At 37.9% G+C, this 25,307-nt stretch overlaps 1 long non-coding RNA gene across 1 annotated transcript; it reads right to left on the bottom strand.

Annotated features, from left to right (window-relative positions):
* Positions 1–1,425: 1,425 nt before the first annotated feature.
* LOC140338412 (uncharacterized) lies at positions 1,426–5,988 on the bottom strand. The gene is made up of 3 exons (XR_011922249.1): positions 5,895–5,988; positions 2,937–3,083; positions 1,426–1,511 (listed from the first exon to the last, which is right to left on the bottom strand). It is a non-coding gene; the product is annotated as an uncharacterized lncRNA (long non-coding RNA).
* Positions 5,989–25,307: the final 19,319 nt, after the last annotated feature.

The raw sequence follows: 25,307 nt of genomic DNA on the forward strand, positions 1-25,307 counted from the left end.
TTGCCTACCCCTGTTCTAGACCATTGTTTTCCATTTAGCAATTCATCCCTCTCAGTTTAGGTGAAACCAGTGCTATTTTTGTTTATCTGTAAGGGTGGCCATCACACTAATGTACTGTGAGTTGTAGATATATATTAATTATAGCAGGAGTTCCCCGAAGACCTGAAGGTTTTTTCAAGGGTTTCCCTATGTTTAAAAGGTCGAGAAACACTGATCTAGACTATACAAAAAAAGAATTTATAGAGGAATATACATATAGAAGTATTTACATTTAGGGACAGGATAGAGATGGAATAATAGAAGATTCAGGCAGGGTCAGACAAAGAAAAAGCAAGCAACAATGAATTAAAAACTCAAGTGGTTGACTGGTAATTTGTGATGCAGGACAAACAATCAATTAAAGGCAAATAGAACGTGAAGACTGCCAGGGAAACCTTGAAGAACAGGGTGAAAAGGCTGCCAGGAATAAAAACATGAATTACAAGGCATCAAACAGCAGTTCACCAGAACCAAACTATAAAAGCAAAGACAACCACACAGCAAAGGCTTGACACAAATGTAGCTCAAGATGAAGCAATAAAGGCAGAAGCAATAAAACAAAAGGAGCAGACTTAAAATGATAGAAAGTACCAAGACTGAAACCAAAGAGAACCAAACAGAAATGTGAAGAAAATTTGTTTAGGACAATTTATATGGTAATTGTTGTTTTGGCAGTAATTGTAATGGGTTCACTTCTCAAAGTCTTTGACGTTTCAGAAAAAGGCATGTGGTTGGTGTACTGTATGAAATCTGCCTTATCACCTGCTGTCTTATAGTAAGCCAACCACCGGACTGGCTTAAATCGGTTTAAATATACAAAGAATCGTTTCCATGTACCAAAAATGGGGCATTTGAAACCTTTCAAAATAGGTGGGAATGTTTATATTAAAACAAAAAAAAGGACAAGAATTCTAAACGTGCGGTTTTCAAACCTTTGGATTTGGTTATGTTACATTGCACTTCATGGGCCTGATTTATTAAAGCTCACCAAGGCTGAAGAGGATACATTTTTATCAGTGAAGCTGGGTGATCCAGCAAACCTGGAATTAATCTGGTCCAGGATTGAAAATTTTTGCTAACAAATAGCAAATTACTCTCCAGTTCTTCTGGATCACCCAGCTTCACTGATGAAAGTGTATCCTCTCCAGCTTTGGAGAACTTTAACAAGCCCAATATATCCAAATGCAAAGGCAGGCAGCAGGAGCTTGAACGATTACCAAAAAATTGGAAACACAAAGACAGGCTATGGGTACACAAGAGTATACAAGAACTTTTGAATTTGGTAAACCAGCAGCATCCTGGAGCATGCATATGTCCATAATCTCGAAAAATCCTTGGACAAAAGGTAAATGAGAGAAGGCATGTAAGTAGAGTAGTGTTTCTCAACTCGGGTTCCTCCGAAGGTTCCTAGTGTTTTCTGAAGGCCTTCAAGTAATTTCTAGGCTTCCTCCATGTAAAAGATTTGAGAAACACTGAAATAGAGAGTGAGAAACAGACTGTAAGAAAAGAAACCTATATTGCAAACAGAAATAAACAAGTGGTAAAGCACAAAAAGATCCTGAAATTGATCCTTACAAATAAATTCACTTAGCCATTCTTGTAAACTAGCATGTGTTTTTCTACAAGACTACACAAGACTAAATTACAGAATGTCTGTTCTTCATGGTATATGTATACCATATGTACAACATATAATGCAAATCTGACAAAGGTGACCTACAGCAATGCCTCACTAATTTAATGTCATTCCATCAAAGTTGAATTTTTTTTTGGTACTTCTTCATTTTGGTTATACCAGATGCTGCTCATAAAACGTGACGTGCATTGATCTAAACCGCCATTCAAAACCAACTGCATATTTTTATTCATTTCTGTTTAATAGGAATAAAATCACCGGTCTGAAGTATGAGAAATTAAAATAAAATTAAGCCCATCCATCACTTTCCATGAGGAGTGAACCAGCAAACTGTAGAAATTATATATAAATGAGAGAATTCTCTGTAAATTGCTTTACATTCATGCATCACATGCACTTAGAATAACACTAACAGATTTCCATAACCTTCGTTCTCCTTCATACAATATTTTACATTACCATAATAAGAATCCTAGTGTGAAAGATGTCTTTGGGGACTGTTTTATTCTTAGGTTTTTTTTAAATACAATAATGAGTTCTTGCATTCAGTATATCTAAAGTATAGCCAATGTCATAGTTGAAATGGTCTTCACACGAAGAAGAAATGTCGGCAACCATCATGTAATATTATGAGTTATTTTTCAACTCAAACAAGGTGTTCTGCAATTCAACTCACATTCCCTACATTGTGGTGCACTGAATTAAATGAGCCTCCAGCAAAGTTGGAATTCTTTTGGGAGATTCAGATATTCCCCAAAACTTTCATCAATACAGGACACACCAGTTGGGTTCAGTGTATGAAACCACAGTCCGCAGCACGTGACAAAGGCTTCCAACATTGTTGGACATATAGAATGCTGAAGGTCTAGGGCTATAGTAGTGGAATGAATAAAAAAAATAGAACATAGGCCAATGGAGAATTACAGAGCTTTTCTATTGAAATGATCTTTATTTATAGACTTAATAGATAATGTGTAATAACATTGTAATTCTTTGATTTATTATGGCCAGGACTAAACTCAAAAGCCAAATAGCTATATTGTATCTATAAGTAACTGTGCTTTTTATATCGTCAATATTCTTCTATTCGCTCTACTAACTGAACTGTTATTGTAGTATTAGTCAATTTCTAGACGAGGGACGCGCCCTTTTCACCCTATTATAAAAAACCAATGATCTTGAGTCACACTATATTAAAAATACATCTGCTTAATATTACTGCAACAGTTTACACAGCAGTCACACCGCAATTCATCCTTACCATTGCAAGTTCTTAGATAATGTTCTCATGAAGTCAAGCAAGACGAGGCTCAGCCAAGCATAAAATCAGTTATTTCCAACCAGTTCCATTCTGACTGCAGGAACAAGCTGTATTTGTACGCTCAAACTACCATCCTGTTGCATGAGGCTGAAATAGACCCATATAATGAAAATTAGCAAATCACTTAGATAGCCCGTATGGCAGGAGAAATACAACACAACCTTCAATGTACTAAATCAGTAAATGTAGGATAAGGTGTGCAAATTGTCGCTCATAATAAAAATAATTGGCCTAATGTAGTTTAGAGTCTCTACATACCCAGAATCCAGAAAAATTCGTTTTATATAGTGAGCTATAGGGAGGTTGGATGAGACCTGTAGGCTTATATAGAATTTGTTATTTACTTTTATGATTTTACATTCCTCCAGGGCCATATATATTTATATTTTACACAAAGATTAAAAGATTCTCAATTGGCAGGTATATAATGATTATATCAGAAATGGAAATGACCAAAATAAACCAAAAAAGCTCAGGTTTAATTAAAAGAAATCACATTGTTGCTTTGTTATCTAGCAGAGCCATGTGATCACATTGTTAACGCTGACATTGTAAAGGCCATCAATGGCTTTGTTGATCTATGTCGTTGAGTGCTTGCCTTAAAACCCCCAAAAAACGACTCTAATTAGGCTGATGATCCCAAAAGACAGCTACTACTTCTACTTCAAATGTCTGGTTACTCTGTTGCCCATTATCAGTTCCACATCTTTTGCCTAAAACTTCACTCACACCTGTGCCCAACTGCAGAGAGTTGTTGGTCATTTTTCTCATTTTTATAAACTTTACATATTCTTCCACTTTTCAATGATTTGTTAGTCAAAATCCATTACACACCCCCCTCATTCCTCTTTATAATCCTGGTCATAGTTACCCTTTAAACCTAATTGCCCATTCACCTCACTCACCAAATCTTAAATATGTATCCTGTCCCATTCATCTCTCACACTGTTCACTCTCAAATGTAATTCTCAGTGGACTGAATCGCTCATCATTTTCATTTATCAGAGTCGCTACTTAGCATCACACATCAGGGTCCCTTATCAACTCACCTATAAATCTCACTAGTCAACTTTAGTAATCAGACACACTAATTAGCTTCAGTCATCAGTTTAATTGGTCATCTTTAGTCATCAGTTTTACTTAGCAGAAATTATAGGTCTTACTAATCATTTTCAGTCTCATTAATATTTGTCAATCATCATTCTCACCAATCGACTTCAGTCATTAATTCCACCATTCTGCCAGATTTATCAATCTGGCTGTAACTCTGGAAAACCTTGTGGAATTTCTGCAGGTATCCCTGTTGTAAATTTGGCGCAAGATAATTCTGTTAATAGGTTAACCACATGAACTTTGATTCTCTTATCCATACTGGTTACCATAACTATTGGGAATGTGTTTTGCTACTTTTTAATCAAAAGCTAAAAGTGCTTTTTGTGCTTTTTTTTACTACTTTAAATTCAGTTGAACTAAAAATGACCGTATTTTTCGGACCATAAGACGCACTTTTTTTCCCCCTAAAGTGGGGGGAAAATCAGGGTGCGTCTTATGGTCCGAATGCATATTTTTTTACTTACCTATATCCCCGCCGGTCCCCGCAGCCAGTGTCCTCTTCCTGTGTCCCAGCGTGCGGCACTTGTGCCCGCCCACGAAGGCGGCGCCGATTGGTTTGATGAATGCCGATCGGCGCCGCCTTCATGGGCGGGCACAAGTGCCACACGCTGGAAGACAGGGAAACACAGAGGAGGAACACAGACAGAGGCAGATAGCAGCCAATGTCTGTGTTCCTCCTCTGTGTCCCAGCGTGCGGCACTTGTGCCCGCCCACGAAGGCNGCGCCGATTGCTTTNATGAATGCCGATCGGCGCCGCCTTCATGGGCGGGCACAAGTGCCGCACGCTGGATCTCAGGGGAAATCAAATGAATTTTTTTTTTCTTGTTTTCCCGTGCGGAAAACCTGGTGCGTCTTATAGTCCGGAGCGTCTAATGGTCCGAAAAATACGGTACTATTTTCCTATGGGCCTGATTTATCAAAGCTCTCCAAAACTGGAGAAGATAGACTGTCATGGGAGGACCTAGGTGATACAGCAAACCTGGAATAGATCTAAAATAGTTTGCCATAATCCATTCTAGGTTTGTTGGATAACCTAGGTTCTCTATTTTATCATCTCCAGTTTTGGAGAGCTTAGGTAAATCAGTCCCTAATAGTGAATATCTCACTATTCGATTAGCGTGATCGAACGTCAAATTCAAACACCATTAAGGTCAATGGGGAGGAAATTTGGGTTATTTTTCGAGACTGTGAAGAACTGCAAGAGCAATCAGGGGAGCAGAGCTGACAGCTCTGCTCCCCTGATTTCTCTTGCAGCCCCAGCGTAACTAGCGTAAGTATGTGTTTTTGGATAGAGATTCTCATGGGATCCCCGGGCACTGGACGCTAAATGGGGACAAGTCTCCGCATTCATTCACCTCTAGTGCTCAGTGATTGGCTGGGGAAAGGAAAATTCTGGTGGTGACACTTGAGCTGTCATAAGGGTTTACCTTTCCTCAGCCAATCACAGAACACTAGAGGTGATGAATGGGGAGACTTGTCCTCATTGAACCTCCAGTGCCCGGGGATCCCACACTGACAGGAGGAATCATCCTGTCATTGTGGAATAACCTGTAAAAAAATAAAAGTTAGTTACACAAATCACACACATTCAATAAATTACTTTAACATTAAAGCCTCTTTTTTTTCTAACACATTTTTTTTACAGAGGAATTTGCAAAGTCAAATCCTGTGTTTTTCGGGTCGGGTCTACCTGAATTCGAACAGCCATTTTAGGGTCGACCCGAAATCAAACACCAACACTAGTCCCTATATGTGAAATCCTTGTATTCTATGCCTTTATTTTACCTGTAAAAACATCCCTTGTGTGGACATCAGACAACCTTGACACTGATAATGGGTGCCGCCATCTTGAATGTAAAGCCAGCAGACTCAAGTGTAGTTTTCTCCTATGGAAAATACATGAATGGTTACGTAGGGTCCCGTAGATGGGGAGCTTTGGCCAGCATAGAAATAAAGTGGACACTCCTGGATGGGGAGAGGACTTTAATATGGAAAGAAAATGGCTATGCTAGAAAACTGACAAATTTTCAAACTCATTTAAAGACAAATTTATAACAATTATTACCAAAAATGTAAAATACTGTAGTTAAGTATATAAATAAAGTATTTGATTATTCTGTGCTTTTACCCACATTTTTACCAAATTAGCAACAGGGTCTCTTTTATGTTTAGATCCACTTTAAGGATCCCCCAGGCTCAGTATATGAGGTTACTGCATCATATATTCTTTTATACCATAAAGCTCTTTCCCTAAAACATTCTCCCTATCATAAGTCATATTCCCCTAAGAGAATTTATTCTGCTGTCACAGTATTGTATTTTTTTAACAATTTTGATGCTGTGTTGTTCATTTATAACCTTTTAGATATCTATATTTTTAACTCATTTATATTTTGCTAATGTTACATTTCCCCTTTTTATGTTTTTACACTCTCTTTCTCTCTTTTTTTTTTTTTTTTTTTTTTTTTTACAAAAACACGCAAACTTTTAATAATTTACAAAAAACGTCCATTTTTCTGTTTACAGTGATGCATAACCTTTGTTTAACCTCATCCCTATGTCTGTTTTTTCCAAGCATGTTTGCATTAATTCATAACCAGACAACCAATTCAATAACACGGCCATGTCTCTGAAAATGTATTCACTTTACAAAGGACTGTGAGAAAGCTAATGCCATGTCAATATTCTTGAGTCTTGGAGCATTCCTTTCTGAAAGAAAGTGGAATTATAGAGCTTTTAGTATAATTGATTTTTTTTCTTTCTTTTTTCCCCTCATCCATTCTGAAGGCCAATGGAATGGAGTGTCATTGCACATTCCTTGATAATATTGTTCTTGATGGCATCACAAATACAAAAATTACTCAGAGACTGACCGAGGCACCGGTCTGTGAAGCATATACAAAGTTCAGGCAGCACAGTAAGTCTTTGTACTTCACTTTACACTACATGTCTGGAATAGTTAACACGACATAAAGAGGCTGAAAAAAGAAAAGAATAAACAAGCTTGTTAAAAAGAAAATTCATTTCCAGATATGTGTTGGACTTAAAACAGAAAATGAAGGCCTACATTCATACAGGGGCACTTTCTACTTGCTAAAGACTTCCGGGTCTTATGCAGATATACCAAGCATCTCCATTCCACTGTGGAGGGTATTTCCAATAATGGAAAAAATACTCTTAAAATAATCATTCTACACTAGAGTCACTACATTGCAAGTCTTTCCCCATTCAGATAGTTTTGGAAAAGATTTTAGGCCAGAAGAGGGTAATTACTGGTGGTAATAAGTAAGAACTTGGATGGGGGTTGTCTGGATAAGGTTAGGTTAATGTGCATCATGCCAAAACACACTTCTTGTCTTATGGCCAAGCTTACTCACTGTACTGTCTCAATAAAGAAACAGCTATGCCACCCTAGGACAGGACATTGTTCCCAACACCCCTTGGGGACAATAATAACTGAGTAGCACAGACAAAACGTACAGAAATCCTTAACCCAGTGATTCTCAACCAAAGCTCGGGGAACCGAGGTTCCTCTAGAGGTTGCCAGGGGTTCCTTGAGAAATGAGCAGTTTGTGACTCTCAGGTTGGTTTTACTGATACAAATGATCATTGGCTATCTGTACGGGTGGTAGATATGCCACTGGTCTGCAATGTAAGAGGCATTCTTCCTACCACCACCTCAATATCCTGTGAGATGTAGATATATTTATAGAAGGGGTTCCCCAAAGACCTGACAGTTATTTAGGGGTTCCCCCACATTAAAAAGGTTGAGAAATACTGCTTTAATCTTTAATCTATTTTCAAACAAGGTCAAGGCATTTTTTTTGTTGGGTACTATTTTGCTGAGACTTCACGCACTGCTTTAATTACTAGATGTATCACTCTCAAAACTCAGTGGGTTTGATTTAATAAAGCCCTCCAAGACTAGAGAAGATAGACTATCCCAAGTTGGGTGATCCAACAAAATTGAAATGGTTCGGGTCCAGGTTTGAAAACATTTGCCAACTAAGTGAACCAATGATTTTAAGAAAATAATTCCAGGTTTTTGGATCACCCAGGTTCTCCCATGATTCTCTATCTTCTACAGTCTTGGAGAGCTTTAATAAATCAGGTCCAATTTGTTCTTACCATACAAAAATTAGAGGGGTTAACAGCCAAAAAAATGTTCAAGAAACAATAAAGCAAAGAAAATGCATATACATGTACCATAAAACATAACGTGGTCGTGCCACAACCATTGGTGGTACTCTATGTCATATTCAATTTTATGATCTTTTTCAGCGGTCCTAATAACTATGATTTACCTACCTACCTAAGCACCGGCCACACAATTCCCAGCTTGTACCATGTAGAAATGAACTCAAACTCTTAAAGGAAAAGCCAATTCCAGGCAGTGTTAGTTTATTTCCTTTTTTTTTCTAAGTTCTTAGTCACCTCTAAATTAGGATGGAAAACAAAACTTCCTAACAATTTAAGCTGAGATAATGACCGTGCTGGGCATGAGGACAGTTTCAGACAGGTACAGATAGATTCTAATTCTGAAGCTTTTACTGTTCGCGGAGTTAATTGGCAAAAGTCTTCACTCATGCCTATAAATGCCTTTGTATTTCAATTACCCTCTCATTTATCCCATATTCCCTATTTACATTTAGTAGAGATTAATAAATTCACTTTTTTGGAATACATATTTTTAAATTGGGAACTATTTATGCAAGATTCAATAAAATGTATGGAAACTTGTTCTTATTTAACTTTATCGTTAGTAGGTCATGTTGGCATGTTGGAAATGGTTCTTATCTCAAAATTATATCATGACCTTGATAAATGGAGACCCTTGCATGCAAAACAGGTATCCTTGGCTCTGTCCTTTGAAGCTACTGCCTACTACTTATCACAAATATATACTGAAACTTCCCCATATAAGCCCCATAACACGTGTTGTACTTTCAGGTATACAGAACCACTCTTTCCCCTTTCAACCAAACATCAGTGCTAGGGGCTTGAGTACCATCACATGCGGATAACATTGTGGGTCCCTAGACGGTTCATAGCCCCATATGGGCTTCATCTCTGGGTAAATGGGGTGTCAGGGGATAACCTAAAAACTTTTACAGCTTATAAACTATGCTCATATAATTTAAAAAGATCATAATCTTCTTTTTTGTATGGAATAAACCTTTGCACAGCAAGCATAATAAAATATTTCTTCTAAAAAAAAAGTGTGAAGAAACCTGCACTTTCTATTAAGTCTTAATTTTCTTGACCAAAGAGCAATGCTTTTGATGAAAAGCTTATCGATGTGTATGTTATTATCCATGGAATCTGCTATTCCCTGCTCTCTCATTTGCCTTCCTTTTATTAACAATGTCTTTGTTCTTTCTCTTATGTGGCTGAACAAAGCAAGCAGCTTGTTTGTCATTTTTTTCCTAATAGTGAAATATCACTTTGTAGTCTTGAACTTCTGTTTGGGGTTTATTGGGAAAAGTCACATTTTTTAAGATTATGTTTCTCATTGGAAATAAAATCAGGTTACTTTTTCAGTACAGATTTGTCTTCTGTAGCAGATGTAATACCCTTAATACCAATAATAAAGTATGGTAAGAAATGAAAAATAAGACTTGAGATGGCACAGAACAATTGTATTGCTGTTATATAGCTGACCATACATGTTGCTTAAAGACCTGTCTGACTACATGCAAACTGAATGGATTGTTCAGGTGGGCCCTAACATTCTGCGAGCCATGAACAGGTTCACTTTCCCATTGAATCAACTGTTCCATTTGATGGTTATAGAAAACCAACCATAAATGAATTCTTTATTTGTGAATTTGATTGACTAGAGTCAATAGAACCATGACTAGTTATCTATAAATTGTACAAGTATCTGATGAGTTGTTCTGCACATATGTGCACATAATATTATTACACACTATTTATATAGCGCCAACATATTACACAGCGCTGTACAAGTCTATAGTCATGTCAATAACTGTCCCTCACAGGGGCTCACAATCTAATGTCCCTACTTTCCCATATAATGTCCCATATTCATATGTCTTTAACACACTTTTGGGGGAAGCTAATTAACCTAATTGATTGTTTTTGGATTGTGGGAGGAAACCCACACAAATACGGGGAGAACCTGCAAACTCCATGCAGATATTGACCTAGTCGAGATTTGAACCTTGGACCTAGTGTTGCAAGGGCCAGAGTGCTACCTCTGAGGCACCATGCTGCCATTTACAAACTTTTTCATTAATTAAAAGATTTATTAGGTGAAAATGTAGAATCTATTGTGCATATACTGCAGTGTATGGTAGTGGCATTGACTGATTTTCAATCACCAGTCAAAAGTTGTACAAAATTATCATTTGGAATGAAAAATTGTATTTAAATTATTTAATGTATGCCTAGTTTTTTATGGTTTTGGTAAATCTAAAGAATAAAGACCTTTTCCTGCTAGTGTGCTGTGATAACTGATACAACATGGCACTGCACAGCCATTCATCGTCAATGGCACAGAAACTCGTCTCACAGAGCATGGCAGCACAATAGACAAAGCAAGCAACAATGTACAGTCATGCCAATTGTTCTGTGTAATGTGGTGCATTGGGCAGTCTATTCACATGAATGGGCAGCTCTAATGCAAAGAACCCCGATGCAAATGACAATGCACAGCTATAGTGAGAACAGGTTATAAACAATAATTTGTACAATAGGATTATCCTATTAATGACTTGAATTAAGCAAACCAATCTCACCAAAGTGTGGGAATTAACACCTTTCCACATGTGTTTTATGAATTGCTTATGCCTTTTTACCTTGTTGCATGTTGCTTTGTTTTTTTCATCCTTTCTGTATTTTGATTGGGTTCTGTCAGCCAATGAAATCAAGGGTTTCCATGAAAGTGATTAATTGTGTTGTCACTAAAATCAACAGGGCCCTCTATGTGCTTTACCATACCAAAAGAAGGCTCCTGCACTATTTTGGGAAACTCAACACATAATTAAAACCTATAACACAAAAATGAACAAAGCTATGGAAAATCTATAGACGTTTGTTGTGACATATTGGTAGATACACAGTATATCACAAATGTGTGAGCAGGGAGCTATGACATTTGTTACTAGAATAACAAGCATCTCCACAATTTCAGTTTTCAGATTGACAGTAGCGCATTTAAGGATTTTAGCATGTCATTAGCAATAGTCACTAGGTAAACTTACAACATGAATTTACTTAGAGAGGACATAAATAGCAATGCAAAATGTAATAGGGATTATAATCCTTACAATCTCTCAAAGTAAAACATTAGATTCCCTCACTTTCCAGCTCGACTGATTATGGGGAGAATCCCATCAGTGGGGCCACAGACAGGAAAACAAAATTAACCTCCCTAGAGGTAACCCCGAGTGAGACTCGGGGTAGAAAAAAGTTGATAAAAGTGGTAATAGTAAATAGAGCGCTTACCTGATCCGCCGGCATCCCACGCCGTCCATCACCGCGATCTTCGTCTTCCTTATTCTTCCTGCTTCTGCACCGGGCAGTTCCCGGTGATGTCGGTACCTGTCTACGTTGCCGGCGGGGCGGGGCGGGAAGTTCAAAATCCATTTGTATTGCATTCAACAAAAAAATACCTGTATTGAATGCAATACATTGGGTTTTTATGTGTAAAAGCAGTACATTGTTTTCAACAACATTGATTTTACAGTATATATATATTCTAGTATGAGTATAATGTATATATTTTTTTAAATTTAAAAAAATTAATTTTTTTTAAATATATACATTTTTTAATTTATTCAATTTACAGTTTTTACATGATTTTGTGTTTCAAACTTTAATATACTCATACCAGTATATTATACTGTAAAATAAATTTTCATGAAGAACAATGTACCGCTTTTAGACATAAAAAAAGTAAAGAAATGAACCGCTAGGGAGGATAAGCAAAAGAATAAAAAGTATTGCCTTTATATCGATTTTAGGTCCTTCATTGAAGACATTGATCCAAGCAAGAGTCACCTTTAAATGATTTGACAACCAATTTCTCAAGAAATTTCCCTTCTTATTAGCTATTACGTGTTATTGCGCATCAAAGCAATGTGTACAATATTGCTTCTTTTTACTGTATATAGTCCGTATTTTTAGTTTGCCCTTGCTGTTATAAAATACTCTACTGTATACCATTATTGGACTGAAGTCTGCACATTATTGGATAATAAGTTTCATTTTTATTTCGCGCTCCAGTTATGAGTTGCCTGTCACTTTCTGCATTGTAATTCCCTGCTCCTAAAATATGATATTATGAAGGAAAATGGCAAGCCGTGTTCCTGACGATCTAATAAATAATTCTCAATGGTTATATTAGATCTAATGGTTCTGCTTCACAGCAGATGTTGAGCACTGCTTCGATAAAACTTCATTGAGAATTCTTTCTTTCCAGTAGCCGCTGTCAAAATAGGAGAAATAGTGTCTAAATCATACTTAGCATATGAAATTACTTTACTTTGTACCTTCATGCAAAAATACTTTTGTAGCCTCTGGGTTAAAGAGACAACAGGACAGAAATGTCAATGACAAAGAGAGGACTGACTCAAAGTTCAGTTTTCTTTTAATCAAGGTTTGGTATTTGGGAGAAGCGATTACCTAGGGCACTAATGTTTCTAAAGTCAACCAGGCAAGAGAAGTATTTGTTCCAGCAAAGCCCACCCACCTATACTCTCTTCGCCCAACACCTCAATCCTACAATTAAAGGCCTGCATCCTATCAACAGACCTTCCATTTTTTTACAGGAACACTTTTCTATGTAAGCCATGTATTGTGAAAGGAACCCTTAATTTAATGGACATAAGGGAATAACCAATCAAGTGGTTGGAAAAGCAAGCATTGCCACAAAGGCTTTTATAATGTTCCTGCAGCTCTTCAAAAACAGGTGAAGAAAGGTTGCATGGTGGTACAGCAGTTTTAACATCCCCCTAGGCTCTAAATACATAGACTTTGTTCATATTTTCCATATTTACATAAAACTTGATGATCTTCCACTTTTGCTGGTCATCAGGGATGTGCTAGAATATGTGAAAAATGGATTTGGGCATGTAGTTCAATAGCTTTTAGTGGCCTCAAGATCTTATCAGAGAAGGTTATGTTTCTGAGTCAATGGGCTCGATTTATTAAGAAGAAGATAGACTATTATGGGAGAATCTGGGTCATACAACAAACCTGGAATGGATTTGGTCCAGGATTGAAAACATTTGCCAACTAATAGCAAATGATTTTTACGAAATCAATTCAATGGGCCTGATTTATTAAAGCTCTCCAAGGCTGGAGAGGAAACACTTTCATCAGTGAACCCGGGTGATACATCCTCTCTAGTCCTGGAGAGCTTTAATAAATCAGGCCCAATGTGTTAGGATCACCCAGGTTCCCCCATGATAGTCTATCTTCTCCAGTCTTGGAGAACTTTATTAAATCAGACCCAATGTCTTAGGATCACCCAGGTTCTCCCATGATAGTCTATCTTCTCCAGTCTTGGAGAACTTTATTAAATCAGGCCCAATGTCTTAGGATCACCCAGGTTCTCCCATGATAGTCTATCTTCTCCAGTCTTGGAGAGCATTAAAAAATCTAGTTTTAGAGCTCAGAAAAAGTGAGGTACGTCCTCCAAAGACCATCTTAAACATTGAGCATCCTGAAACATCGTCCATCTTAAATATTATAATTATATTCACCACCTCCATTGTCTTCTTCGTCATTTTTACTATGGAGGTGGTCTGATAAAAGGCAGTGTATGTTCTTGCAGTCTAGTATAGACATGGCACTTATTGTACATGTTCTTTACTATGCATCCTTAAGACAATTCTTGCTAATGTATTTTGCTATTTTTTCAGGTCCTAGGATATTTGAAGCACTTGACCTAGCAACCGCTGCGATAAAATTGTGGTATAGCCTCTGGCTAATTTACAGGGATCTTACCCATATCTATATTTAATACATGTGTAAAAATGGTGCCTGAGAAACTAAAGAACTTCTATTCTAAAGTAGCATCTAGAGCAGAATGTCAGCTTGTATTAGTGTATATGGAATCTGGCTCTAAGCACTGACTCCATATTGTAGTGTGTCGGATACACTTACATGGTGACTATACTGTCTGTTTTCACATTTTGTAGCAATATGTAAAGCACACGATAACCTTACTAATGGATGGTAACATTATATTTAGCCTTACCTTTATTCTTAAACAGTTGTCTGAACTTGTTTCCTGTATTGGAAGCTGTAACAAGTCAAGAGAACATACCTTATTTTCTGAATAGCTTTATCCCTCCCATGCTTTGTTGTCCCTGCTCCAGCTCTTCTATTCTTTTGATTTTAGTCCTTCAAATTATTAACGTTCAACATCATATGTGGGTCTTATCTTGGGAAGCTTGCTTGCATTGCCGTCTAGAAGTGTAGACTTTTTTATTTTTTGCATAACTCCATCTAAAACCGAGCTTACTGGTTGGATTAGAGCTGAGGACACGAAAGGAGTTAAAGGCAAGATGCGGTGATGTTGTTGGGAACGATTCGAAGACCCTTGCCGATCCCTCCAAACAAGCCATGCAGTGCTGCTTAACCAGGGTTCATTCAGAGGTTGCTAGGGATTCCTTGAGCAATTACAAATTTGTGGCTTTCATGATCTATATTTCCATCTGTAAGGCTGTTCTAAGGAGGTTATGGGGGAATTATGTGCAAGAATGAGCTGGGAGTGTATGACTAGGAATGAGCGAGCGAGTTTTTAAAACTCAATCTCTCGGCGAATTCGGCCATTCCCGCTTACCGAAAGTGGAAGGGTGAACCGCCGGTGTAAATTCCCCATTTAACCTCTAGTGCGGGGGTTCGCACATAGGATTCCAAGGGCTGCATGAATAAATGCAGCCCTGATAATCCTCCTGTACTAATTTCCAGGAACTTCCGATGAGATCGCGAAATTGGTTTGCCTAAATTTTGCGGACCCATCCGAAGTTTGAGGAAATTTTCGCAAGAATGCCGGAGGCAGAACAAATTGTCAATGGTGGTCATAACTAAACAGGTAAATGGCAGAGGAAGGGAAGTGCTCCCCATAATTCGTTGAAGCATCTATTAAAAAAAACTCCAGATACAGTCCCCAACATCTCCATTAAGGTGGTCTTCAAATTGTGAAGGTGGTGAGGAGGATCCACTATGAATAATGAGGAATGTGTTAGCGAAATTAAAGGACAATGGAGGCTGAAAAGAATATACAAAAATGTTAGCAGTGGCTGCATCATGGAGTCTGGAAACATTTGAGGTTTTGCTGAGAAATTGGCAATGAAACAGTGATTTGATTTGTTGATGTTGTTCTGTGGTAAATGATCACTTCAGACTGGTCACTAATGATTTAACGCATATATACAGGTTATCAATATATAATTTAGTAATGCACACACTGTGCTGTTGTAAAACTGGACAGAGCACTCTGTGTACTGGAGGGACATCATACTGCTGGTATAGTAACTGGGCAGTGATATAAATGTGCCAAGGGCATGATACAGATCAAAGAGCATTTAGGCCACAGCTGGTCAGGGTTGTGTCTTTAATTTCTAATGTGTCTAAACTCAGATTGTGTACTGCTTCTACCAGCTGCTTTAACAAATGCCCATATAGTCAATGTCAGAAGAGTTAATTGGCAAAACAATGCATAGTTAACAGCCCAGCCCATTACTTAGGAGTGTGTCCCAGTGGTGGGAGCTAACGAGGTGATAAATATTTTAGACAACTTCTCCAAAGGTTTTCTTGCCTGGGCTTCTGTCCAATGGGGCTGTATGCTTGGAGGAGTCTCTTCTTCTGGAACAAATGCAGAGTGCTGGTTTACTTAAAGTCTAATTAAACCACTGATTTAACTGTTCCCAAAAAGAATACTCAAGTTAGAAATGTTCAGTAAATGTCAATAAATCCTTAGTCAAAGATACTTTTGTTGTTTTTTTTTTTTGCTTGTATTTATCTGCATTCTGCTAATGTGTATGGCAAATTTGGTAGAGTTGAGGAAAGTTGCCATTGTTGTTATGCCAGCCTTCAACCAAATTTTTAGGCCCTAGGACTGTTGGGGTCATAGCTGATAAAGTGCAGGACCATAACTGCAGATCTATGTAGATTCCAAGATGACAACTTTGGATGTAAAAAGAGAGGGGGGTTTAGTTCTGTTTTAAAGAAAGTGCCACCAATATACTATTTGAACCTTGAACTCCAAAGATCTACAATTCAGTAAGTTTTCACTAGCCAGTTTAGTCAATAAGAACAGAGAGAACAATGAAAAATAAACCTGCATTTATTACAGTAGAGTTGATTTACTAAAATAATATAGATTGTTCACATAGCAAAGTGAATTATCTCCGGCAAAGAATACCTCACTTAGCTCAGTGCTTCACTGCATTCACAAAGATAAATAAATTATCCTTTGTAAGGTAATAATCCCTAAGGTAAGTGAACAGCTAAAATTATTTTAGTAAATTCCCCCCCCCCCCCTGTGTTCTTTAGCATCAAAACTATGGGAGGGAATGGAAAAGAGGGTCATTTTTTACCTTAAATTATATCAGCCATTTATACACCCCTACCAAGCCTTTTGTTTGTGGACCAGGAAATGAATATGCTAAAAAATGTACTTATTTTGATTTTTCACAAGGGCATTTCCTTTGTAATAGATTTTCTTAATAGCTTTTCAGAATAATAAAGTTAATCATTTAGAGGCTGGATGAGAGGTTTAGAACAAATAACACTTTTATTAGTAAATAAAACATTTTGTGTAGTGGTGTATATATCAGACCAAAAAGAGGGACGCCTGAAGAGGATAGAGGCTCAGGGAGACTTGGATCTGGACAAAGGAAATTGATGCTTGGATGTGAAGGAGGGACACTTCCTTCAAATCAAGTACAATGGGGGAATGAGTTGGGGTACCCTAAGTTCCTCACCTTCTACCTAATTTCTGTAGTTGTGCACCCCAGTTATGTTCACTAACAACCAGAAAAAGAACCAGTCCTGAAGTCTGTGCCTAGGAATTACAGCACAGATAGAAGGCAATGACAACCTATGTGTAGCCTATGAAGCCATCTGGAGGTCATTGACCAGGGTACATAATGTTACACCAGTATATTTTATTATTTTCCCTTGTTTCACATATCCATCAAGCTCAGAGTCTCTTAAGAGTTAACATTCGAAAAGAAGGATCTGCTTTGATCTAGGCATCAAATCTCAAGAATATTTTTTTCAATTCCTAATGAAAATACACAGCAACAACAGATCTGACCCTAAGCACATGAATGTAGTGATTATGCATGGAAAAGGCCTTTTGATATGTGTATTTTACAGTGTGTTGAATGCAGGGATGAACATTATATAACAGCTCCCTCTTCCATTATTAGCTGCTGTTGGTAAGCACATGCCCCAGTTCTGTCATCTTTTCAAATCTTCTAACAACCCCAGATGTTAATGGTATTCTCACTTAAACACAGTGTATGCCAGCTCTGCTGAGATTGCATTAATTACACAGAGAAAAGCCTGGTGTGCTGCCTATTTCTCTATATGGAAAGTTCCATGCTCAAAGCAAATGTTCTTTCAGAACACAGCAGAATAAAAAACAAGAGTAAAAGCCGCAAAGGTCCCGTTAGGTTGAGTAAACTATCAAGGATGGTGTAAAAGGCCATAAACAATGGTAAAACTTCATGGTGCACCATATGGAACTTCTCATAGGAGCTATAATTGCAATCTGGTGGGAACATAAAACGTAGAGCATTATATATGTATAAGAAAGCATACAGAAGAAACAGTTAGTCGTCAGGTTATGTTTAGTAGGTAATAGGCACTCTGTTGGGTGCTCCCTGTTGGGTTGGAATACCATTTAAAATGTTATGTATATGCCTATTGTTATCAACAACAGAATTCCCATCTAATTTGGAGGGAGAACCCTGCACCCTCAATGGGGTGTTTGTAGTTGTCCTGTTTCTGCTGTGCTGATATAGTTAGGTGGGTGAGCATAGCCACCCTAGGGCACTAAGAGGCACATTAATAAAGTGCCTGGAGGACACTTAATGTACCAAAGACACCTTAGTCTTGAGGAAGATCTCAGAGTATCAGCTGAAAAAATGTTTTTTCTTCAATGTTGATGTAGTGTGACTTACTATCTCTGCAGAAGCATTGTGTGCACAGCAGACCACTCGTGAGCACCTTCCACCATTAAAGTGTTCTCCTTAAAAGATTCTTTTGGTTAAGCATATCAAAAACAATGTATCATGTGTTCACTTAATTTGTTTGAGTCCATTTAATATAGGAACTCTTTTGCTCCATAGAGCTCTTTTCTCCTGAGGAAGCAGCCTCTGCCCCAAAACACGTAAAAAAAAATGAATGTGTAAAGTTCACCTCTACAAAATGCCTAGAATATTATTTTACTGCAAAATAATTAAAAGTCTCTCATCGTGTATGTGTATTATAGGTCTGGTGTTCTACACAGACTTTTAAGACTTAAATAAAGCCACAATATGGCTGCACCATAGCCACACCTCTGCAAGAAATATTGCAAAAGCATAAACCACCAAGCATTTGGCAAAGCCAACATCATTTCAACTTTGATGAAAGATGCACATTAGCCTCTGTAAGGCCTGATTGTTGCTGGAACAGAACAGAGGAATGATGGAGCCACTCTGACGTATGAGGGCTTAATCAGAAAAGCTTTTCCTGGGTTCTAAGTTAATGTTTATCTACTTTTTTACCATTGGGTCTTCAGGGAACCTTGACTTTTATTACTATATTCACAGCACACAGTACATTAACCTGGTGGTCAGTAGCAAGAATGTCTCTTTTATTGCTGGCCACTGGGAAGAATGTCACCCTTACAGATAGCCAGAAATATAATTGGTGTCACTTAAACTGACCTGAGAGTCAAAAACTGCTCATTGCTCAAGGACCCCCTAGCAACCTCTGGAGGAAGAGTGAAAAACACTGAAGTGGTTCCCGAGGGGGTGTCTGATGGCTGGCACCTTGCTAACCACTCCAACCAATGCTCCTGTTCATACTGAACCGGCATTCAAACTTTTTACAGTGTCCAGTACTGAATAACTTACTACCACCCCAATTCATAGCCTACATGTAGCATCTCACCACCAGGCATGGTTCATGGGTAGGAGGAAGAGATACCTGCACTGCAACCTCACCATGAACTAGTCACTTTCAGCTGGGCTCACATTTTAAAGTTCATGACAGTTCACATGTTTTTTACTAGCTGCATCTTCAGCTCTAATGTCAGGAACATAACCCATCACATACAGTGTATCCAATAAATATAGTCACATTTATCTAATCACCATAAAAAATATCAAGGCAAATTGGCATTTATGAGGGGTTGACCAGAGGCTAAATAGACTTTGGCTGAAATCAGGAAGATGCAACTTACAGCGAACTGTCTTACTATGACCTTGGTGAAGTCATGAAGTCGCCTTGAGTTCCAGGTACTGAAATGAGATATGAAGCTTGATTGGGCAAGGAAACAGTGCTTGAAACGGCTGTGAAATTGTCAGTGTACTGTGCGGGACTAAAAGAAAACATTTCCACCTTTTATCATTAAACCGATGATACACAAGACTGTAACATTACACGGGAAGACAGTTCCAATTCCTTTTTATATTTATTCTTTAATTATCTCCTGTAGTAATATTTAAATTGAAAGTGGAAATATTTGTGGAGCATGAACATAAATAAAAGGAAACCTCAAAGGGCGATCTTCTGTTTACTACACCTGGGAAAATATAACCGCCAACACACGGATTTAAATTCTGATTATGTTTTGTTATGTAGCGTATATTTTTTACCAGACACCTGACATCTGTATATGGTGTGTTCGAAATATTTGGTTGGTTCTGGAAATCGGTCATTCTTAAAAATTGGTGAATGCACTAAAGTTTGTTGATAGCCCTTTCCTTGACTATAAAGTAAAGCTATAGCTTTGTTTAAAGCTGAACTCTGGACAGATGTAAGAGGCAGCTCTGGATTTAGTAACACAAAGTTAGCATTACAGGCTTACATACGAGATAGGGGTTGCAGGATTGTTCTTAAGTTGAATTTGTATGTAAGTCAGAACAGGTACATTATTTTATTAAATGCAATTAGAACAGGTGTTTGTCTGAACCCTCCTGGTCAGAACCCCAGATCACTTGGCAGATATAACCATTTGCACATATGTATTTCAGTGAAAGTGGCTGTTTCTTTGGAGTTCAGCTTTGGGGTCCTTTAACACCTGCGGTTTTTCTGCCAACCAGACGGCAGGTCAGCGGACTGCTGCTGTGCAACTGGAAGTGACAAATCCTAATGCAGGTAACCTCCTGTGCCATGGTGCACATATTCATTCACAAAATATACAGCCAAAAGTTACTTGTCCCTTTTGGAAACCGTGCTGCCATCAGCCACAGCTGGGGCATCAAAATCATCATTATGTTATGAAAATGGAAACTCAGAAACAAACCAGATACAATATAAAATGCACAAAAAAAGCAAAAAACTAAAGCATTGACTAGTTAGGTTAACAATGAAGCAATGCAAATTAGAAGAGCAAAAAGTTTAAATGTCAATTATGGGGTCAGTTACAAGCAGATGGCACACTGCTAATGAGTGTTCAAGAACATCTAAATTGCAGTGCTAACAAAACCGTGAATGTAATATGGAGTTATAAATGTATTTGTTGGATGTATATCAATCATTTCTTCTTCTGCTATTTCTAATATATGTTTTAAATACCATACATACCTACATACTGCAAATGTGTGTGTCTGTTTCTACCTCCTTGTGCTCCAGCTCCATCTTCTTTCCAGAGTGGTGCCTAAAACAGGGTGGGAAGAAGATCTCCCATTATTCCTTTGTGATCAGATGATGACAGGTCAGCCACTCCTTTGATTAGGGAGTCTTATTCTTGCTTGGCTCACTTTGCTTTCCATATACACGAATCCTGTAGAGCTACTGAAAGCAACACCTACCCACTAAACACCAATGCTGGGCATCAAAGACCGAAATCCCTTAGGGGCAGACCCTGATTGGATTGAGGTCCCCAGTGCTAAGGATTATAGCTTTTTTTAAAGCAGACCTTTAATCATGCACATTACTTTAGCTTAAATGGGGGTATATGTTACCTTCCTTATTGTTTATTTTTTTATCTTTTTGTTTTTGTAATGTGTGGCCCACTTGTATTAATATTCTACTGTGGCTTGCCTTGCTTAGTCGACTTCAGTGAATCCTGGAAAGACCTTAATCATTACTCATGTCACCTAGGCTTTCAGATTTCAGTGCTGATTCAACAACTTTCAGAAAGGTTGGTGGAAACCAACATGGGTGCCCTTAAGGTCAACTAGATGACCAAGCTCTATTGAATAACTACTGTAGGGTATTATATCACAGATATAATTTGTGACAGTTTATGTAAATATTGATTCAAAATGTACAAGGAGAGATAACACAGAAACTTGCAGCTAAAATGAAAGAGTATAATATTTAATATTATAAAGACAAATAGATAAAATGCAATGTAATAATAAAGAATTAGATATAACAAAAATACTTAGCTGCGGAAGTAAATTGCATTCCACCAAGGAGTCCTCCAATGGTTTGGCAGATGATCAAAAACCATGTTGTATGCAGTAAATTCTGGGTGAGGCTCCAGATTAGGCGTGGAGTTGTGTTTTAAACTATACAGGAACTGGGACAATGACCAGTACTGATCAATGATCATCCTTGCATTAGCATTTGACCTTATAAAGTGCCAGTTATAAGAGGAGTTTGATTCTTTTAGGATGACCTCATGTAAGATATCCATATGCCAGTATAACATGACTGTGACAAGGCAGAGACCCCGCATACAGTGCCCTCCCCTTAACAAAAACCCCTAAAATGACACCCCCCCTCAAATGATGGTTAAATGGCAGAAATGCCTTTTATTAAACAAAATATCTTCAAACAATTACATAAACATTTTTCATAAATAACCAAAACAAATAACCATAAATAACCAAATAGCAAATAACATAAAAAACAATCTAAATGACAATACAAATACATACATAACACAATTACTTATAACCTTGACTCAATAAACCCACTCTCCTGGTTACTAGTCCTCGAATGCCCCCTCTACTATACCCCCAAACATATTTTGGTCTGCACCGCCGTGATATATGTGCACCCAGCTGCATCACAAGCTCAGGAACGATATCAGCAGCACTCACATCCTATTTTAATCAAGACCCATCAACTACCAATAATCAAAATTCCAGAGAGACCCATACTGAAAATGAGCCTCTCACCCCCACTTAAATAGTCCAGAAAACCACCTTTCTTCGAGGACTTTACCGCAGCCACAAACCCCAACTTAACCAAATTCCCACTAGCACCCAAATACTAGGGAGGGTGGGCGGGAAACTTTCTTCACTCTCCCCGTCCTGCCGTAGAATGATCCTCCCCTTCGTTTCACCCCCACTTTTCACTCCCTCAACTACGTCACCCCCTGCTTCAACCACGATGCAAATTAGTTAACCCTAGCATTGCCTGCTCCCTACCCCTTCCCAGTCATGGAGGCCTTCCACTATCCTTTCACTACGTCCCCCCGCTCCGGGCCTCTCTTTATTGTTGGTGAGACATTATTGATATTAAATAAAACTGTACTAACCCAACATGGGGTTAGACAGGTCATCAATTATCTGACACTGTGGTGCGTGCAAATCTCTAGATTGGCTGGGCAAAATTAGTAATCTTTTGCCAGGCAAAATAGCTCCCATACATGTATTTCCAATTAATTTTTTGTCTGGTGTTCAGCTTTAAACTCTAACACTAGGAAAAATCTTCTGGTATATATAGATACAAGGGACAGATGCTATACATCTTAGGAATACGCTGTACATTTTATTTCTGGGTAACCTCATTTTTTATTTTCTAACTAGCTGCTGAAATAGAAAACATTACCTCTGGTCTTTATCAGCTGTTCTGTAGTGTTTTACAGGTTGTGGCTGGGTAGCTTGCCAGATTTCCATTAAGCTCTGATATTTTTCTAGGCAGTTTTCAGAGCGGACCATCCCAATGTTCACTGTTAGAAGAAAGATTTCCTATTGCCTAATACCCATTAAGTCATGCGCTGCTTTCTGTACAAGCACAAGGATCATGTCTAAAGCTTGGCTGGCACTTCCCCTTGGCATTGTACATGTCATGCTAAACATGAGGACATTTAAACAAACAGCCTCTCTAATATGGAAAAATTCATAGTGCAGCCTTGGATCTTACAAATCAGACTTTGTTGTTTGTGCGATGAGGTTTTTTGTTTTTACTTTTAAGTGGTCAGTGTTGGTAGAACTGTGTAGTCTCTTTAGTAAATTTGTTCTTAAATTTCCAGAATGTTGTCATTTTCCTGCTGTGATTTTGCAAGTGGCAATAGGCATCTTTTCTTTTTAAATGGAAGTAAACAGCGTTTTTATTGCCAGTTGCTGTCACTAACATATGCTCAATCCATGCATTTGCACAGTGGGGGCATTAAAAATCGAGCCTCCTTAGTCTTTTTTAGATGAATTTATGTAAATGATTAGATTATTTGGTATGATAAAGTTGCTATTAAAGTATATTGAAAGCTGAAGCTTTTTTCTTTTTTGTTTTAGTTTTGGATAGAACAGGGAGGGATTGCCAGTAAATTGTCAGTATTTGTATAGAATATATGTATATAAGTGGAGATCATATATTATGTATATATAATATATATACATATATTATTATTATTATATATAATATAAAACTATTTTACACTACTACATGAAAAACAGATTTTATTGATAAAAATATGTACAAATTCTTTGGACAAGGCAAATATATTTTTTCACATGGCTATGTCTTTAAAGCAAATGGTCCAAGCCTCCAGCCACGGATCATCTGCTTCTTGTCTCATGCTTCATGAGGAGTAATCAGCGACAGAAAATATCACCAACAAATCACCAATATACTGGAGAATCTACATCACAGAACATATAGTAATTGCTAAAGAAACAATAATTTAAAGGCATTATTAACATGTATATATCTACATACTCACAGCTAATATCTTATCTGGACTACTGTAACATCCTCCTCTGATATTCCTCTAACACGACTCTCTCCTCTACAATCTATTATGAATGCTGCAGCCAGATTCATCCACCCTTCCCACGGCTCCTCTTCTGCTGCAACTGTTTGTAGTTCTCTTCATTGACTTCCATTCCACTTGAGAATCAATTCAAGTTCCTGTGTTTTGAATTCAAATCCCTCCACAGTTCTTGTCCACCCTACCTTTCTGACTTGGTAGGAAAAGTCTCCCCTAGCGGCTCTCTCTGCTCCTCCAATGACCTACTTATGACTTCCTCACTCATAACCTCTTCACATGCACGATTGCAAGACTTTTCTAGAGCGGCCCTGACTTTCTGGAATGGTCTTCCTTGTCCTATCCGGCTTGCTCCTACTTTCTGTTAATTTAAAAGGTCACACAAAACCAATTTCCTCAAACTTGCCTACCTGTCTTCTCCCCTCTCTTAAACCCTTACTATTTCCCATTACTCCATATCCCCCCTCCTATTGTATAGGACTTCCCCCACCACCTAGATTGTAAGTTCTTCGGGGCAGGGTTCTCTTCTCCTCCTGTGTCACCATCTGTATCTGTCATTTGCAACCCGTATTTAATGTACAGCGCTGCATAATATGTTGGCGCTATATAAATCCTGTTTCAGGGCTTTAGCATAGAGTATTAGGACAGAATACATAGTCTGACTTAATGCTACAAATCGGCAGTATCTTGCATGAAAGACAATGGAAGTCTTTCTAAAGTGAGTAAAAAAATTTGGAACCACAGATCCCACTCGAATATTTCATCTTATCTCCTGTTTTAGTGATAGCTTGTAAGCTCTTCGGGGCAGGGTCCTCTCCTCCTGTATCACTGTCTGTATTAGTCTGTCATTTGCAATGCCTATTTAATGTACAGCGCTGCGTAATATGTTGGCGTTATATAAATCCTGTTTATTAATAATAATAATAATAATAATAATAATAATAGCTGTAAATGATGGATAAATTTACCATCACTTTCTATCCAGTTGACAAGGACCAAGACAAGTAGAGAGGGTAGAGGTCCCCAGTGGTTGGAGGGACAATATTAAAAAACCAGCA

Source organism: Pyxicephalus adspersus, chromosome 9 (assembly GCF_032062135.1).
Source record: "Pyxicephalus adspersus chromosome 9, UCB_Pads_2.0, whole genome shotgun sequence".
Lineage (NCBI taxonomy): Eukaryota > Metazoa > Chordata > Amphibia > Anura > Pyxicephalidae > Pyxicephalus > Pyxicephalus adspersus.